This window comes from Leptosomus discolor, chromosome 3 (genome assembly GCF_034619465.1).
Source record: "Leptosomus discolor isolate bLepDis1 chromosome 3, bLepDis1.hap2, whole genome shotgun sequence".
Classification (NCBI taxonomy): domain Eukaryota; kingdom Metazoa; phylum Chordata; class Aves; order Leptosomiformes; family Leptosomidae; genus Leptosomus; species Leptosomus discolor.
In genome coordinates, this window is record NC_141393.1 from 20,235,226 (window position 1) to 20,251,832 (window position 16,607).

A 16,607-nucleotide genomic window follows, 5' to 3' on the forward strand; every position below is an offset into this window, starting at 1 on the left:
TTGAGAGCGATCCTTTCTTTTACTCCCTGATTGTGCTGATAGCAAAACATACCTGAAGGTGGGTAGTGGTGCTATGGTGAGGAAAACAGTGTCAGAGTATTTGTCTCAAGAAACCTACCATGTTTAATGGAGCTTATATTCATAGGGGAATGTTAAATATCTTATTTCCATTGGATGGGCAATATAAACAGAAACTATATGACTTGCAGTTTGGATAGGTGAAGATTTTCAATCTATCGTACCAGACTATTAAAAATCATTATTCACTGCTAAGTGTGTTTATATTTCTGCCATTGAGTACATAGAACTACCATTGCTCTTAATGTGTTGAGCACACAGAAGGCCATTTCCCCAGACTGCATGCGTTTGTCTATGGTGCAAAAGTAACTTACACCATTTAAGATCATTTTATGGTCTTTCTAAGTATTTGTCCATGAAGTGTCTCAGTTCCGTGTTCATTCTCGTGGTGCCAAGACTTTTCTGGCCTTCTTTCTAGCAGAAAATGCTGTATAATGTTCTCCAGAACATTTATCCAAATGACCTAGAATGAAGCCTTACTCACAAATAGGCTCACAAGCAAATAATTGGCAGGCAGTACTGCTCACCTTCCACACACCAATGTAATCCAGCATCTGTAGTTTACCCAAGAATATTTTTCAACTAATTCCTTTCACATAAATTTGCATCATTCTGTTATATAGTATTTATGCTGAGATTTGTTCAAATTTTAAATGCATTAAAGCATTCAGATTATTTCTTAACACTAGGAGATGGTGCAAATTGTAGAGTTTGGCAGCTTTTGGCTTTAGTCTCGATGGGATAGACCTGCTACCTTTGCAGTCCTTCCTAGTGGAAAGACCTAGGGTTTTTTAATTTTTTTTTTTTTTTTTTTGTAAGGAAAACCCAGAAACTATCGTGAATGGATATGCTTGATTTGTTTTCAGTTGTTTGGCAATTCTGGTTTTAAATGTGTGCTTGCACATACACAGTCTTTGAAATTTGAGTTCATAAAATATAAACTATTCTGTCAAGTCTGTATGGCACAAATGTTTTACCTCTTATGATGCAAGATATCTAGGAATTAAGAGCAATTGTTTTTTAGTCCTTCCTATCTCAGTTGTTGCTTAAAGCCTTTTCCCAATAAAGAGTAGTATGCTATTCTCCACCCTCTTCTCCTCTGCCCTCCTCTACCTTCCAAATTGGGAAAAAAAAACCAAAAGCCCAAAACATTTCAGCATATTAAAGAAACAGAGAAAGAGAGATGACTGCCTTTTCAGGCAACTAACACAGCCTAACAGACCTTTAACAGAGTTGGCATTCTGCGTTGCTATTTCAAGTGGAAAACCCAGGCAATTTGAACTCTAATATGCGTGATATGACTGAGGTTGGAAGGATGAGAGAGTGTGAAGAAAAACCTCACTAAAGGCATCTTTTAACACTTCCTTGTTTTAATTTTAAAACACAAAAATAGTTCAACCAAGCCTTTCTGTCTGTCTGTCTGTCTTTCATTTTTCCCTACAATGAGCTCTTTCATGTTCAGGCTTCAGCAGGTTGCATGGAAATAGTGCATCCATGCACTATTTGCTGCTTCTGACTGTCTTTTTCCAGAAGACCTGTGTAGAAGAATGGTAGTGGGTGCAGGGTGAGATCGAGGGGTGCAGAGGTTTATTGAGTCCTACCTTACAGGACCATCTTAAGTCTCTTTTTCCAGTGCTTATATCCAGCTTAATGCAAACAGAAGAATGAAAAATTGACTCAATTACTGGTTTTGAGTTATAGTACTGCCTTTTGATTGGCAAAAGTTTGGGTAACAAAGGGATTTTACATTATTTTTACTTGATAAATGTTTTGCTACATTTGAAAAGAATGTTTAGGGCGTGTTAGAGACTATAATATAGTATAATTTTAAAACTCTAGTAAATGTGATATTCATGTACACTTGTCACACCTCGTTTCTTCTGAGTTGTTAAGGAAAATGCTCTTTTTCTGGTCTGGGGAATGAAGAGAAAAAAATTCCACAATGTAAGTAGTACTTTTTTTCAGCCAAGAAAGATTTGTTGATGCTCCTGGTTTCCATTCATTTTATATCTGAACTATTTTGGCAAAGTAATCTTAACCATTGTAAAGCATTTAATATACCTCTCCAGAGAAAGTGACTGAGAAACCATAGCAAAGGAAGAGAAAGGAAAGCTAAAATTCGTTGTAGCTATTCTGTGTCTTTAATATCTTTGACATGAGCAGGATTAATCCTCTGTTCCTTTCTGGCTGTCTTTGCTTGTACTTTGTTGAAGAATTTTGGACAAAATATTTGTACGCCGTTTTCTTTTTGCCTGTGATTTTCTTAGATACAAGATAGCACCTCAGTTTCTTTTTTTGAGGATCGTGGCACTGTTGTTCCTAGCATTAACTCTCTAATCAAAACAAACGAACAATATATTTACTTTTTGTGTTCAGTCACTTGCTCAGGTGCTTTTTGAAATTTTGAGCTCCTTCTACTAGCTGAGGATTGCTCCTTGTCCTTGTGCTCTTTGGTCTTCTCGTGAAGTCTCGTGCAGAGCTTAATCTAGGCAGGCCCTTCAGCCATACCAGATTCTGATATCTTCTCTCAAAACTTACCTGTATGTCCATGGACATTGCTGCATTCTAGCTTTCAGGATTCCCAGACGAAACAGCTTTTTGCTCTTACTGCTTTACTTTGTCTGTCGATTTTGTATGTTGTTATTGTACACATTGTAATTTTGTTTCAAATCGCAGCTTAATTTTTTTTAAACCTGCAGCGTGGATAGCCTGTGTTCCCACTGTATTTTCTGTTCTCAGCTGTCATAACACATCCATTTTTATTTAATAAAATGTATGACAGGAAAAAGTCTTTACAGTGGAAAAGATTTAGGTGTATTCTAAACTCTTCAGGAACTTGTGCTGGGTGAGATAGGTGGGGACATAATCACATTAACTTCAAGACCTTGAAACTAATGCTTTGTTTTCAGATAAGGTCAGTTCTGTGGCCTCTGCTCTGGTCTTCGGTATTAAGCTCATGTTATAGACTCAAGGATGCAGTTGTGCACAGATCAATGGTAATAATAAAATTATTTTGCTCTCAATATATCTTAACATTCTCCCTGAATAAGTTAAAAATACATCTCCAAATTAACTTTTAGCTGCAGTTGTGTAAATTCCAGCTGCTGCGTGCCACCTGTAAGATGTAACTGAACTGTGGAGGGGTTTGGTTTTGTTTCTTAAAAGATACAGCTTTTCATTTTGAGGGAAAAAAATGCCAAACTTGCTTTTTTGTCTTACTTGCCCCTCACACTTTAATAAACTAAATGCAATGTATTACTATGTCTTCTTGTACCAAATTTGTTCTGTCCTGAGTTGCAAGGAAGCATATGTAGAAGGTGCTTGTGGGTGTAATTACAGCTGGCATGGAAACACAGTGCCATACGATGAGAGCAGTGATCTGTATCTGCTGTTGCTGCTGCAGTGGGGATTGAAACAAGAGCGCAAGAGCTGTGGGAGTTGCCCCACAAGATGGGAGAACCCCGTGACTGGGCAGTGCCTGATGTAAAGCAATGCTTCCCCTCTCATTTACAGCAAGTACACCTCTGCCAGGTTTAATGAAATTCTTGGGTAAGCTTCCTGAGTTCCTTGTTGAAGCCTGGCAGAAGCAGGCCTTCATGGTAGCACAGTTAGTGGTTCTTCATCATGCAGGGAAGGAAAGTGAACCTGGGTCATCCTCTCTGAATTGCTGTTAGAGCTGAAAATGGAGATGGCCCTCATCACTGTGACTAGATGGTCAACCTTGGATTGCTGCTTCCAGCAGTTCCTGAACAACTGGAGGTACAGCCATGATCCTTGCCGTACTGCCTGCTTTCTTGTGTGAGCAGGGTCCCCCACTTCCTCTTTTGGCAATCAGTACAGTTTAAATCTGCTGCCCGTGGATGTTAAATCAAAGACATCAGCTCTTGCTGCAGCGGTCCTGCAGACCCAGCCTCACGCCTGCGAACAGGATTGCAGCAGTCAGTGAACTGAATTCAGACTGCATGCCTTTCCTTCAATCTGCGATTCTCTTTTGGTTGGGGTGGAAAAAAAGATTGGTGAAAATCCCTTCCCGTTCGCAGAACATGGGAGAGGAGGAGTGAGGAGTCGCATGTGGCCTCTGGTCCTTCTTGGCTGAGGGAGCCTGAGAAGGGAGGGATTGTTTTCCGCAGACCTCACAAGCTTCTTTGTTCTCTCTCTACCATTGGCTGCCAGGGAACAGGCATCCTCATGCTCCAGAACAGAGCAAGCAACAGGATGCTTACATGGGGATGGCTTGGCCTCTTCTCTGGGAAGGCACTGTATGAGACGCTTTCATCTATTACTGATGCTTCCAGCAGCCCATGCATGATCTGCCTTGGTCCAGCTGCCATGGCTATAGCTGGCACTGCCTATGAGGAGCTCTGGCAGGGAAGAGTTGGAAGACACTGTCTTCACAGGGTCAGGTATCACCAAAACCAACATGAGACAGTGATTGTGAAGTTCATTGCAGAGTGAAAATGGAAACTCTGGGCACTGCTGCTGCATTGCCAAAGCACGTGAGTCACTTTATTCTTGGTTGAGAATCATGATTGATTTGAAAGGGCAAGAAAATTGCGTCCCTAATTCATAAAGTTCATTTTGTACAAAATATGGACAGACCAGACCTGAGAAGTCCTGCATAAAAAGATGGGAAACCAGTTCATTTATGAACAGATGCACACATTTGTACTGAGATCATCTTCTGTAATAAGCTTGAGAATCCTTGAAATGACCAAACTAAAAAGCAACAGTGCTGTTTGTTAGCTTTTGCAGGGAAGTGTACTTTAGGTTTTTGGTGGGGGGTTTTTCCCCATTGAAGTTTCAGTTAGGCTCCTTACTCTGAGATACACTTGGAAATTGACTGTTTAGCTCCATAAATGACTGTTTTGTGTGGAAATTGGGGATTTTGACTGTCCAGTTTAGTTCCGATTCAGTCACTTTCATCAGAAGAGCACCAAATCTTTTGATTTCATATTTTCTCTTCAAATTTTGCTTCTCCAAGCTCCTGTTCCACCCTATTTGAAACTGTGGTGACAGTCATGCTCTGTGATGGCTAGTGACTTGGCTTTGGTCAACCTATTGAATTAACAGCAAAGCTACTGTGTCTCCTTGTTACGGTAAATCACTTTTCATTCACATGGCATTATTATTTAAATCAGCTTCTTTTTTTTTTTTTTTTTTTTTTAATTTTTTTTCCCCTCCACATGAAGGGTACCTGACAATCGCTTTAGGAGTTTCTTTTCAGGAAGATGATTCATGTGGTGCTTCCGTAGAGACCGAACATTTGAATAATTTATTTATTATTAGCATTCAGCATGTTTGCAGTGGTATTATTGAAGAAGTAAAATTAAGTCAGAGGGCTTGTGCAGCGTGTCCCTAAGGGAGTAATTTGAACAGCAGAGCTCTCCTTTGTTTGGGAAAGTGGGTAAAACCCTAGTGGGGCTGCTGGGGTCCTGAGGGTGCTGGTAAGGGCTCATGTTTGTGAGAGAATTTCAAAATGGCCTTAACACTGTGCATTCCAGTGAGAAAGAGCATTTTGCAGTGGTTCATACAGAAATCGTCGTTTTGGTGTGACATTTTTAGTTCTGTGTTCTGTGTAGGACATTGTATATAGGGTGCTATGGATTAGCTGTGCAGTGTGTATATAGTCTTTTTATTCCCACTTTTCTAGTTGAGTGTGTAAGACAATGGCAAAAGCTGTGATTTATTAAGTGCCTGAAGTGTGGTCCTGTCAATGCTAGAGCCATTAGTAAGGAAATGTGACCACTGGCTGTTTATATTTCCCGTGACCGAAATGTCTGAACTACCTTTGGCTTCTAAAGTTGAGAAGGAAGAAGACCAAACTGTGGCAGACGGGGTCTCGCTAATGGTAGATCACGTTGCAGAGTACACAAAGATAAGTTAAATTCCGACTGTGTTTAAACTCAGTGACTTATGTTTTAGATCTGCATAGGTGTCTTTGCTGTCTTTACAGATAACTTTGCTTGTTTTATAACAATCCCGCATAGTGACTTTTGAAATTATTACTTCTGAGTGACTCAAGATGAAGTTTACTGGCTTTGTTTACTCCCCTTGACAACTGGAGAGTGTGGGTGTGTGCTGCAAGGCAAGTTCTACTGCGGTGCTAACCTTGGGCAGAGGAGAGGATATATCTCTGCGTGCCTGCCTGTTTTACCTTTAGTGTCAACTGCTGTCTGAGCCATGGCAGTAAAACAGCACTTTGCAATACACACCGAAGAGAGACATAACCACTGCTGCAGTCCCCACAGTGCTGGCCTGGCTGCCTCAGTAACTAGTGTAGCGTAGGAAAGAACAGGGAGGCTACCCAAATCATGGAGGAGGTGAGGAGCTGGATGCTCCTTGCCCAGACGGAGTTCAGTGCTGAAGTAATTACAAGTAGCATTGCTCCAAGGGTTTTGCTAAATGACTGCAGATAATGTTCGTAGCTTCTTTTCAGATTGGTCCTGCAGGTGGTGTGGCTGTGACTTCATGATTTGAACACTGGAATCTACTTTCTTTTAAACTGCCTGTAGCCGATATCAGCTCTTTTAGGAAAAGTATTTTCTGTATCTAGCCCTTCTGTAGGCATCAGCACAGGTGCTTTTGTCCAGAGACATGTCCCTTTCCCCTCCGTAAACACACATATGGGACTGACTTACAAATGGAAAACTGACTGTGCTACCCTTGGGTTTCAGTTAGGTGAAGGAAGATGTAGTCTAGGCACAGCAAGAGAAATGGCAAGTTCCTGTTCAGTGGCTTTCTCCTTTACCAGGACTGCTATACATCCAGGATTCCTTCCATGTTTTGCTTTCCCAGCAGGAGCTATAGTCTGCTGAAAGCATGGAGGGGGGTTGTCTGTGCTCAGGATTTCTGGATGCCTGGCAGCACAGTGAGGGCACTTCCTGAGGTGCTGTCATGTATCTGGGAGGTCCTGGATGTGATCGTTGCAGATACAGAGACAAGTCTGGAGCAGTGGGTGTCAAATCTTTTCTGTAGGTGGAATTTGGAGCCAGGCTGCCTCTGGCTAGGCTGGGGCTTAGAGTCAGAAATTTCAGTGGCCTATGACAGGGACGTAGCGTACCACCAGTTATATCCCATTGTACAACAGCAGTTCTCTGAACAAGTCACTGTTAGAAACTAGTAGTGAAATTTGTATGGTAACATGGAAAATGGTGGAGTCTATAAAGATTTATTTTCCATAACTGTGAAATTATTGTGATTATTGCCATCAAAATCTCTGGGCTGATGAGCTGGAGCATATGCTCCATGCTGAGGGCCTGTGAATGTTTGGCATTCCTAAAATGTGAAGGTGGCTGATATTAGAAGTAATCTTGGCTTTCGTAATTCTAGAGTCTGTTTGAGAGCGCAGCTATGAGAGAGGCGTAAGCCTGTGCTTTACATGGAGATTACTAAAATAAGAATAATATTGCAGTTGTGTTGCTATGAGCAGTTTTGGTGATGTGCAGATTGCTATGAGCAAGAGAAAGCTGTTGTCAAGTTGGGCTGTTCCTTGACTACATGTCAGGTTTCTTGAGACAGATCTACATTGAGAGAATTAAAACAGAAGCTCTGGGAATCTTTAAGGTGCTCTCTTGCTATGACCTGCGTGTGTGATGGGCCGTTACATGGTTTTGGATCTCTGGGGAAGCCAAAGCTTCATAATTAAAAACAGAAGAAAATTATGGGAAAAACAGTGATGGCGATCAAGCCTATGTGATGTTCATGTCTTGTGGGTTTTTTTGTATGCTGTCTGTGTTGATGTTGTTCATGGTTAACATTGGCAAGAATTTTTCCTCTCTAACATGCTGAGAAATTCTCCCTGCTGGTCAGAGCAGATCTCTGCTGCTGGTTAAAGATTGGTAAGTTCTTGGTTATATAAAAGGTATTTCTCAAACATCTAGAAGAAATAGCAAGTGAATGGAAATGGCATATTACTAAGAGAGCTTTGAACAGTTGAGAAAAGTAGAGGCTATCTTAAGTTGGAAGGATGGTCAGTGGCTTGCACATTTCACTGCTGTGTGTTGTTTAAGCTAAGTGTGAAAAAAATCCATTGGTTTCAGATATTGGAATAAATCTTACCACTAGAAATTCTTCAGTTGTACACTTGAGAGTATGCAGAGCTCTGGGGGCCAAGTTCGTTCTTAACAACTGTGAATGCATCACTTGATTTTACTGATCAAAACTGAACTGGGACTTCAAGAAGGAAGGAGGCAGAATTTTTCTTTATCAGTAGAAGTACAGTGTGTTCAGAAACCCCGAAACCAAAGCTAGGACTGCCGTTGGGATAAGTGGTGCGTTTTATGCTACTGGTTTCAAGCTACTTGAAGTACACCTGCCAAGGCAATGGACTGTGAACGTGAACCTACTGAATACAGCACTTCTTCCTTGCATCACTCTCCCTTTGTAAAGGAAAGATAAGGATCCCGAGGGATGAACTTTTACAAAACAGTCCTCTCTAATCAACAGAATGTGATAAACTCTCATTTTAATACAAAGGTAATCTTTGGGAAGAGTCCGTGAGACTTTTAGGCTGGTAAAAGATTTTATCCTCTCTTCAATGCATTGAATACCAACCACAAATTAGCAAAGAAACATGGCTTTAAAAAAAATTATTTTAGAGGAACTTCTGTCAATTTGGAAGTACCATTATAGGATCCTTGGCTTCGTCTTACATGTTACTTCTCTTAGTTTCCTTTCTCTTTATAGGTCAAAGTCTCACAGTGTTTGCAATTGCATGCAGTAAAGGTAATAAATTCTTTTTCTTGCTGATAGTATTTATTTCTGTCTAGCCCATCATACTTCTCTTTAGTGCACGAGATGGATAAAGTGAAATTGAAATTAAAATTGTTCATACAGTGATGGGAAATTCCAGTCTTGATTTTTACGTACATGCACAATTTGAATGGAGATACTAAGAAGACTTCCTGTGTATCTTTCATTTTCATATTTCTACAGTAATCCTTGCTTTGCAGCTTTTAAACATAATTTATTTATTTTGTGTGAATATATATGGTATTTTTCTTTATAATAAAATAGGATATGCTGCTTTGTGAACCACATGTTGAGTTTTAGTGCTCAGTTTCTAATACTAAATACATTAAGTTGTTTCTCTTGAGAAACAAGAACAATAAGTTGCTTCTCCTGGAGATGAAAAAGTAAAATAGCTCGGGCCAGACCACTTGATCAGCTGTGTGTGTACAAATATGTCTGTGCCTATGTGTATATTTAAATAAATGTGTTTAAATATAAATAGATGTGGTTATCTTATATATTGAACATGTACAAAGAAATACACAGTTACATAGAAAAATACCGCTTTTTGTGCTAGAGATCTGCTACATCTGCCCTGTTCTCATAAACTCTGAAACCCATCCATGGAGGAAAAATTATCTGTAAATATGTTGTAATGTTTTTCTGGGAAACTCAGGTATTTCCATTCTGGTTTGGAAATGTTTTCTGTGTCATCCAAATGCTAGGTGTGAGATATCAATACGCAAAACACTAAGCTTTACTGTTTTGGGTTTTTTTGGTGACAAATACTGTCTTTCCCACCGTCATGTGTTAGATCTTTCCCTTTTTCCCCACTTTTTTCTCCATAAACATTTTCTTCTCTCTAGTATTTTATGTTTCTGCCAGTCCTCCCCTTCAGCCCTTGGGAACAAGTCGGAAGTTGTTCCCCTAGTGATTTTTCCTCCCCTCTCCCCTTTAAGCAGTTCTAGTTTTGATCACTGCATTTGACATTGCTAATGCTTAAGGCAATTTGGAGTTAAAAAAATGTAGATGTATTGTAAAGTTGTTGGGTGGGTTTTTTTAAATAAATTAGTTTAATCTTACACTACCATGAGTTTTGTTGACTTTTCCCCCCCTAATTCCCCTGGATGTCATTATGTCAATAACAACTTACTCTATTACCAAACGAAGATTGTTTCTATATGTGTCTTAGACAGAAGACACCTTATTTACTGTATGATGTCTAGGGGAGGTCAAGGCGTATTTCTGGATCTGTCTCTTGCAAATTTTGCTATAGTGGCTGGTAAGAGGTTTTGTTTTGGTTTTAATAATGTCACAGCTTGCCTTGGTCACACTGATAAACCACAAGAATAACTAGGTCTACATTTTCAAACTTGTAGAAATGAGTTAGTGGCTTAAAAGCATAAAATAGCAAATGCTGGCCAAGATGCATTATCGATTAAGAGTTAGAGAAATTTATTTATTTATTTTACTGGGTTGTACTCAGTCTCTGAGGTGTTCTGTCTATTTGGTGTTGCTTTTTGGCTTTTCTAGATAGGTTTTTTTTTTTTTTACTGTGTCTGTAACTTAGCTGTTTCTTTAAATGGGTTACAGTATCTTGCACAAATACAGCTGTTTCTACCCTTCCTGTGCAAATGAAGCTGGTGTAGTATTTGTGAGAAGATGAAGCCTGAAACATGTGAACTGGTGTCTGAGTAAGGGTTTGACACAACTAGATGCTTGTTCCTAGTGCTTTGGACAGTAGTAGTCACTGATGAGGCAACCTGCGTAGGACATGAGTGCTCAGAGTGGAGTTTCGTACAGAAAGGCAGAAGCAGCTTGATACAGTCGACTCAAATTGATACTCAAAATACCCAGCAATTTCTTAATTTCCCCATACCAGCAGTTGGGGTTCGAAGCTTAATGTTCAGAGGCAGAAATAAGACAGGGCAGAACTGGATGGGGAGAGAACCTAGTGAGCACACAGTACTGCAAGGTCACGACTCCCTGGCTTTTCTGTTCAGTCACGATGGGGCTAGCACAGCTCCAATTACTTCCAAAGAACAGGATCCAAATTTACTGGAAGATTTCTGAAATGAATCCTTCTGAAATTTTGTTGCTAGGATCAGCAGTTACTCTCTTGCCAGACTTGCAAATGCATATAGGTCAGTGATGTCATGATTTATTTTGTAAACATGTCATAATTTGACTGCTATCTTTAGAGATGCCTCCTCTGTCTACATGTAGATGTTTCTCTTGAAGAGTGACACACATTAAACTCTTCCAGGTAGCCCTTAGTTTCCACGCCTGGGAGGACAGTGAGCAAAGAGTATAAAAGAAACATCGCTGAGTTTTTCACTGATATTTTACTTTCTCTATGATTACCTATAACAACAAATCTTAAATATTTATTTTGCAAGAGGAGGAAAAGGAAATGTAAAGGTCTAGAATGAGATTTGCTAGTACACAAGACTGCTGAACAGCTGTTTAGCAATCCACATAGCGGGTAAAATAGCTTAAGATGATGATAGTGAATTACCAGTCTAACTAAAGGCATCTGTCTTTTTTTTTTTTTTCCTTTGGGTTTATCTGAAAAAATAGAAGTGTTGGCAATACTTTAACTGGTATAATAATAATTTCCACTGCAGATTAGTTTAAAATAATAATAAGGAAAAAATGTACCTTAGACAGATCTGTTACGTGAAAGCAGATCCTAAAGTATACAGTTCCTCTAGATGTTTTATTCAGCTGGTAAACCTATTTTATAAGCTGAAATTCTTTTCCAGATAATATCCTAGGGGAGTGTGCTCTGTAAGCCTTGACAGGAGGAGGGACAGCTTTATAGACCTGAGACAATACGCGAAGAATCTTAAAATTGCTTCTTGGAACAGCCCATAACCTGCAATTTGGGGCACACCCAAGTGTTGCAGCTGCTGGCTAAGAGTCCCAAGAGAGCAGAGGAGCTGTGAGCTTCAGCAGTTCATGCTGCCTGTCTGCTGCCTTGGAAAACTCTGGTTTGAAAACGACTAGCCATGGTTTCGTTTTGAACTCTTAACTCACGTGCACAACTGCGTTTGTAAATGTGTAACCCTGCCACCATGCTTTGCGTGCATTTCAGCTTATTTTATGTGTATTACTTCACAAATAATTTGATGAAAATTGGAATAGTCCTATCAAAGGACATGAATTGCGTGAATCACTGTGTGGCAACTGTAGTTAGCATCATCAGCCTCCTCTTGTATGTCTGTGCTAGTTAAAGCAGCCACCTGCACTGCTGGTTGGGGCTGCCTCTTGTGCTCAAGTGCAGCACCCAGCACTCTTGAGGCCTTGTTTTATTAGAGGGTTTTTCCCAGCACTCAGCTTCCCTGGATTCTTCATTTAGGTTGTTTCTTCAGTATTTATTAACCAAAAATCAGGAAGCGAAGTGCTGTCGAATTTACATAGGAAGCTGACAAGCTGAAGCCTGTAGAAGTTCTTCCCTGCTGGTGCAACGTTTGGTCATTCAGAGGCGAAAAAAGTCTGTGTGATGAGTAGCTCCAGGTACCCAAACTGCATGCAAAATAATAAACAAGGGTTTTATCATTGTCCTCACTAGTTGGAAAGTGGTGGTTGCCTTTGGACAGGTGACCAGCCACTAAGGGTTACATGGTGGGGAGCTGCAGTCAGCCCTCCTTGGGGAAGGTGGTGGTCCTCAGCTGGCTGGTGCCAGGAGGCCCCTGCTAAGGGCAGAGCAAGGTGGCCTCTGTAAAAGGAAACAGTCTCTCAGCTTGATCCCACAGTTCGTGTGAGCAGCTAACATTTTGAAAAGAGGCAATTTGAAAAGCAGCATTGAGACCCATGAAAGGAGAAACCAGGTGATGAGGACTAATTGGGGTAAACTATGGTTAGTATTAAAGATGTCTTTAGAAATGTCCCATTGCATCCAATTCAGGTGCCTGAGAATTTGGATGTACGTTTTTGTCTGCTTGGATTCCCTGAGCTGGCAAGGAACAGTTTTACATTGAGTAGTGTTTCCTAAATGACTGTTGATTTAGCTAATTCTCATGAATTCAGGACAAATGCTGAAGTTTGGGAAGATTTTGACATGCTGTTGTTGTTAGACCAGCACAGATTCGTCTCAGCTGTTGCTGCGCTGCTTTGTGGTGGTGGTTTCACAAGTCATATTTCTTCTACACTTGCTGCACTCTGTCAAGCTGCTGTTCTGCCATAATGTATTCTGCTGACAAATCTGGCCGTCAGTTATGTTAATTAGGTATTGGTGGTGATTTGCCTACTACAAGTAGCATACAGGCTGGGAAAAAAAAAAAGCTTATATCTTTACATGCAATTTTAATTCAGCTCTCCTGTATGTGTACTTTAGGATACAGATCCTCTCATTATGTAATTGCTTAATCTTTTTTTTCCATTAGTCTCCTGATTTATTCCGTGCGTTAACTGTGGAAACTGAGATTTGGGGGGCTACTGCAAATCTACTGAAATGTAGCATCTCCTAGCTTTTAAGTGCTTCACCTGTTGGTGGGTGGAGTTGGGTTTGGGATTTTTTGATTCTGCCACCTTCATGACTTACATTTGGGTTATTATTTGTATAAGTAAGAAAATATAGACTGCCAGTTCTGCCTTGCTTTTGCCTGCTGCATGACAATTCTGTATGAGATGGAATGAGTTTGTTTATTATCTGAGGTGCTCAAACAATAATAAAACAGGAACTCTTGAGCACCCATTCTAAAAGTTTGAGTCTACTCAGGTAGAGACTGAGGTATCCATTTAAAAAAAAAAAGAGGATTATTCTGTTACTTAATTGTTTAGTCAGGGGTTTGTTCCCCTTGCCTCTGCCTGTTACTTGTGGTGTCATTTATTATTTCCTTCACTGAAACTGAAACTCTGGGTCAATTTCTGTTATCAAGTGTTATATAGTATATGATACATAAGTTTATTCAGGCAGTACTTTTTTGTAGGTGGCATGGCACTTTGCAGAAAATCAAAATGACAGACCTTTGCCCTGCAGTATCAAGCATCTAAATGTAACATGTCTAAATAGGACCCCTTAGATATATTTTTTTGTCTTCAGAAGTTATGAAGTATTTTCAAGAATGATAAATTACTTGGGTTGTGATGATAACTCTGAGCAGTTGCCACATACAGCACTTCTCATCTTCAAAATACTTTAACGCATTATCAAATTAAATCACACAGCAGCCTTTTCAGTGGGTTTGGGTGAGCACCAGTACCCCTAGCTTAAATGGAGAGTTTGAATAACTTCTTCAGGGGCAAGCCTGTGCCCATCAGATGTGGCAGGAGGCACAGAATCCCTGCTCCCTGCTTGGTTCCTGCATACTTTTTTAAAATCCACTTTGAGAGAGATTTCCACCATAGTCTAGAAGCGTGCCCCAGAGTTGTTAAGTATCTGCCTGTACATTTTGGACATGGAGTTTTACAAGCCTGAATGAATAAATGCGTGGTCTCTCAGTTTGGTAGGAAATTTGCCATAGGTTTTCATGTTAGTGATGGACATTTATAGTGAGACTGCTTCACAGAGACCAGAAATAGGCAGGTGGTAAAGGGGATGAAAGACTTTGTGCACTTGGCCGAGTGAGAAAGTGCACATCATAACCAAGGAATGGGGAAAGCAACTGGGGAATAACAGATTATCTGTTTGAAGTGGTTGTAAATCCCATTAGTACTTCCATGACCAGAGAGAGTATCTTTTTATCTCTGATAATCTGTGTGACTCTTCACTGCAGGCATGGCTGCTGTGTAAGATCTGAGCTAGCTTCCATGTGACACCTTCTGCTATGGGTTCCTGAACTTTTGCCTGTGAACTCGCTGAAATTTCTGCCAGAAGACTAAGGATTTCTCAGGTGTCATCGTTTGGGTATCTGTACTGGCAGCTGGGGCTGCACATACGCATGCAGCTCACTCTGTCTGTACAGCTGTTGGAGCAATCACATAAGCAAGTGTGAGGTCTGTCATTTCCTGCAGTATTTTCTCTATTTAAAGTCCTTGAATCGCAGAGCACTCAAGCAGTTCATGCACTGTGGAATAGAAGAGACTGCCTTGGAGAAACTCTCCAACTGCAATTGAATTCATGCTAACCAGGGCCTCAGGATTGCTAGAAATACGAGTGGATGAGGGGCTGAGAAACCTGGCAGAATTTCAGAATGCAAGGGTGGGGTGGCTTGGGAGCATTATCTTATCTAAATGGTAATTTCTATTCTGTACATTAATTAAAACATGTAGTGTACAAACTAGCATTTAGGAAATCTTTTAGAGGATCTTTTCCTAAGGGGATGTTTTGGAAGTAAATTGTGAGTTGTACATGCCTGCTCAGTGCAGCCTCTAAGAACTACTGAAGCAAATAGTCCAAGTAATATGCCTTCTTTAAGCAACAGGGGTTTATGTATGTTGATAGTTTGGGGGGAGATGTTTTTATTTTGTTCTTAATAATGCATTTGGGGGTATCCTTCTGTCAGGGAAGGAGAAAAACCATGTTTGTCAAATCAGTAGAGATTAACAGTGTGAGGTGGAGGAATCTGGTTCAAGAATACAGAAAGTAGTCATCAGTTTTAGAAGAAAATTTTCAATAGCAGTTAAGAAGTTTTACTTCTTTCTTAGTGGTTCTTCTTCATGAAGGCTACTTGAACAAACTTATCCAGGAACCACTTTGGATGAGTTAAGGCTGTTACAGGTGGCTGTAATTGTGTATTTATTGTAAGTGTAGAAACAAGGTTCCCATTTAGTAATCAGAAAATGTTTACATGGGAGGCATATTTTTTGTTATCTTGTCAGTTTTGCTTTCTTTGCTGTCTTTATTGTGCATTCACGACTGATTTGTATGCATTGTGGCTTCTGCATAACATCACATGTTCTGCATCTCGGGTGGAATGATCTTAAGGTCTGGCAGAGGTGGGTACTGCTGATTTTTTATTTGCTACTTTGCCTTTTTATGGAGCATCGGCATATACTGCCTCAAAAACCCAAACCAACCCACCTGCAAAATACTTGAAAAACTGTAGAATTTCTTGGATTCTTAGTAATTGCAGTGACCTCAGGTATAGCAAATGGGTAACAAAGCCAAGTAACAGTCTTCTGCTGAATTTAGAGTCAGAGATTTTGTTTTTGAAACTTTCACAGAGGGACAAATATTTCCTGTTATGGCGAAAAGAAGATACAAATGCCTGTGCGGAATTAGAAGGGATTTGGAAATGAAATGCAACCCTGTGCCCCAAATATGAAATTGCATGTGGTTTGCCTGGGCATTTCGGGAAAATCCACTGTCCTAATCTAATCCAAATAATTAGATTTTGGATTAAGGTAGGCTATAGTTGTCAAAACCAGAACAGGTAGAGATAATTTTTGTCCAGTCTGGACCTTCTCTTACTATGCTTAGGTTATTTTTCCTGTTTATAAACCTCTGTATCTTTTCCTTCAATGATTAATCTACAGGCAGAGCGCAAAAGTTATTAAGGCTGGAAACAGACAAAAAGATAAATGCTGACCTTTCTAATTGGCTCTTGAAACCTGAAATATTTACCGCTTGGAGGATTAATAATGTTTGTGGAATGATTTGTCATCCAAACTCAGTATTTCTTGCTTCTTCATGAAGCCATGCTAACCTCATATAAATAAATATCTGCTTGTGCCTCCATGTAATGGATTTTTCAAGATCATCATAGAAAGAAATCTTACTTCCAAGTGCTTCACAATAAACTTCAGTAGCTGAGCGTACTTTTACTGTTGGTTCCCTGGCTTGCTTTGCTAAGTGCGATCATGGCTGGAAATGAATGGTTCGCTTCTTTATCTGAAGTCTTTGGCACCAGGAA

The 16,607-nt window shown here is 40.1% G+C and overlaps 1 protein-coding gene across 4 annotated transcripts in view; it reads left to right on the forward strand.

Moving 5' to 3' along the window:
• FOXN3 (forkhead box N3) overlaps positions 1-16,607 on the forward strand; it is a 209,868-nt gene that overhangs the window by 139,270 nt on the left and 53,991 nt on the right. The gene's annotated exons all lie outside the window — the stretch shown is intronic.